We start from the raw sequence: 3,684 nt of genomic DNA on the forward strand, positions 1-3,684 counted from the left end.
AAAGGCTGCAGGTTCGATCCCCGGTCAGGGTGCGTAGTTTCTCTCCCTGTCTCCCTCCTTCTCTCCTTCTTTCCCTCCTCCTCCTCCTCCTCCTCCTCCCCCACTTCTTCTCCCTAAACATATCCTCAGGTGACAATTTTTTTTTTAAAAGGCTGAAACTCAAAACATCAGAGTTTGGAGTAAGGTTTATTGGTCAAGAAGACAGAAGACCTAATGGTGCCTCAAATCCATCTTGCTCGGTGGACTAGGTTTGGGAGTTTTAGGGGGTTAGAGGGAGCAGGTATGCAAAGTGCTGGTGGGGCAAGTTTTAACTGGAGGAACTTGGCCATTTATGGTAAAAGGGTGTCTTCCTGGATATTCCTGGACAATGGACCCTTTGCTTCTGAAAGGGTTCAGGGTTCAATTCTGGTTTTGTCCTGGTCCTTTGGTTCCATTTGTGTGTGTGTGTTTTTTTTGGGGGGTGGGGGTGGGGGAGGGATGCGAGTGAGACTTTGGTTCCAGGTGGAGCCGGAGGTCCAAGTTCCCTTCTGCGCATGCTTCGGCTGCATGACTGGTCTGTGGTCTCTGAAAAGCAATTCAGTATCTCATTTAACAGGATGGGGCCATGTTGAGCTGGCTCTGTGGGTACAGCTGGATTGAGACTTAATGCTGAATGTGTGGTTATAAGTGGTGCACTTGCATATAGACGGGTTCCGACTTACCATGATTTGACTTACAGTTTTTGACTTTACGATGGTGTGAGCATGAAAAACGCGCAGTGGAAGCTGTACTTTGGATTCTGACCTTTTCCTGGCCTAGCCAATTGCAGGACGATACTCTCCCGGATGCTGGTCAGCCTGCTGAGGCTGCCAGTCAGGTGATCACAAGGATAAACCACCAGACTCTCCAGTGCACGCCTTGCGTTAGATGACTTTGCCTGACCGAAGGCTCCTGCGCGTGTCCTGCGTGCGTTTAAGGCAGACGAGGCTAAGCTGTGGTGTTTGGTAGGTTAGGTGTATTCTTTTCAACGGGGTCGATGCGGGCTTAACCCCATTGTAAGTCGAGGAGCATCGTACGGGGCGATGGTGAATGCAGGATGATGGTAAGAAAGAAAATGCGAACTCTGGAAACCATGACAACCCCCGGGAATCAGCGAGTGCCCTCTGCCCGGCTGATGGGGTCCTGGGCGCACACAGCCCGGCCTTCGCTCACTGGCCAGCCTCTGCCAGGAGCGGGACTCTATAAAGTAGGTTGGGCTATCGCAGAAAGGACTCCTTTTCTTTTCTTCCTCCCCCCTCCTTTCTCTCTCTCTCTCTTTTAAAACTAGAACTTCCTACCTGTATTCGTTTTCTATGCTGTTGTAATAAATTACCACCATCTCGGTGGCTTCAAACAACACACAGTTACTGTCTCGCAGACCTGGAGGTCAGAAGTCCACCCGCCTAGGGGGAGCCTGGAGACAGGGGCCGGCTGCCTTCCTGGGGGAGCCGCTAGGAAAGAACGTTCCGCCTTTTCCAGGTCCTCGAGGCCACCCGCTTCCTTGGTGCCACATTCACGGTTCCAGGATTGGGATACGGGCATCTCTAAGGGCCGTTATTCTGCCTCCCACATAGTCAGGACCACTGAGTGCTGCTGGGAGTGGAGTGGGGAGAAGGGGGTGGGGACAGGACAGTGACTGCATGTGGCACTGAGATTCATGTCACGCTTCTTTAGCCGTCAGAATAGGCTAGAACTTCTGGAATGGATTCGGACCAAACCCATCACTCTGGCTTCTTCCTTGCGAAAATCACACAGCTCACTGTGCGTTTTTATCAGAACATGAACTCGACGGACGTGACAGAGACAAGGGTATGTCAATGTGTAAAAAGATTACCCAGCATCGTTTACAAATGGGACGGCACCCAGGAGACAAAAGGAAAAGATTTGCTGTCGAATGTATCTCTGACCTTCCCAGCGAGGCGAGCCTTCCAGGGGAGAGTTTAGGAAGGGGGTGTGTGTCTAGGAGGAGAGATGGACAAGCCCCACGTGCTTTCCAAGCAGCTGCGTTTCCCTTGGCCCTGCCCTGGTTTGCATCGTCTGCACCTAGTCCTTACCCGACAGCAAATAACGTTAGATGTTTCCTTAACCAGAGACCTTGGTGGCTTTCCCTCCATGGGACAGGGGGCCACTGCTGCTCCCCTACACAAGAGCAAGAACACTATTCTATGCCTTTGGGACCATCTCCATTTTTATTTCATTTTGTTATTTATTTTTAATATATTTTTATTGATTTCAGAGAGGAAGGAAGAGGTAGAGAGAGTTAGACACCTTCAATGATGAGAGAGATGCTCGCCCCTTCTTTCCCCACACTGGGGATCAACCCGCAACCCAGGCATGTGCCCTGACAGGGAACTGAACCGTGACCTCCTAGATCAGTGGTCGGCAAACTGCGGCTCACGAGCCACATGTGGCTCTTTGGCCCCTTGAGCGTGGCTCTTCCACAAAATACCACGGCCTCGACGAGCCTATTTTGAAGAAGTGGCGTTAGGAGAAGTTTAAGTTGAAAAAATTTGGCTCTCAAAAGAAATTTCAATCGTTGTACTGTTGATATTTGGCTCTGTTGACTAATGAGTTTGCTGACCACTGTCCTAGATCAACACTCAACCACTGAGCCACGCCTGTTGGGCACAATCTACATTTTTTTAAAGGAAATATTTTTGGGGGAAACTCAAGTTACTTTTAAAAGATCCCTTCTCAACCCTGCCCCCAATCAGAATCACAACCTCCAAAGGAATATTCTAAGAGAAGGAGGTGGGTGGGTTAAGTGATCATGAACTGCCTCAAGGCCTTTGTCACTTGCCTGGGGGCCAGCAGCCAGCCGGGAGCGAGGTCATGTTCGGTTGTGCTCAGGTCTGAGGCCGGGAAGAGGGGAGCTCACAGTCCTTTGACAGCTATGCTGTGTCCTTGTTTTAATCTTTAATCTGGTTACCATATGTTGTCTCCAAAGGATTAGTTAATTAAAGGGCCTTATTTTCAGAGCAGGCTGGGCTCGCATTTGGCAATATTCCAGAAAATGAGAACAAAATAAACTTGTTAACTGCAGAAGTCTGAAGAAATGCTTAATAATGTTTATATAATTTTTTTATAAATAAATTTTTAAAAATTAATCTGGGCTGGATTGACTCTGAATTGACTCTGAATTCATGAGCATTTGACCCACGAGAGATGAATACCCACCATTTTGTCAGAAAACATAATTATCCATTGGCAAGAATAAAACCAGTGCCTGTGGGGTTGGGATATCCCTAAATCAACTATTTCTTAGGTAAAATTTAGGCAAGTACCACTCAGTTAGAAAACACTATTGCATTGTTGTTGTTGTTGTCTTAAAACAGCGGTAAATATTTGCATAGAGTTAATGTAAATAATGACTAGTTTTTACCTAAGGTCTCTGGAGCAACCTTAAGACAACAGCAGTGTGTTCTCTCTGTTCTGGAGGCTGTAAGCACGAACCTGAGGTACTGATAGGGCCAGGCTGTGTCCGAGGTTCCAGCATTGTTCCGTTTCCTTCCCCCAGCTTCTGGTGGCTTCTGGAAATCCTTGGTATTCTTTAACTTTTGTTTTTGTTTTTTAGATTTCTTTATTGATTTCCGAGAGAAAGGGAGAAGGAGAGAGAGAGAAAAACATCAATGATGAGAGAGAATCATTGATCGGCTGCCTCCTGCA

The sequence above is a fragment of the Plecotus auritus genome (assembly GCF_963455305.1).
Source record: "Plecotus auritus genome assembly, chromosome: 9".
Taxonomy (NCBI): domain Eukaryota; kingdom Metazoa; phylum Chordata; class Mammalia; order Chiroptera; family Vespertilionidae; genus Plecotus; species Plecotus auritus.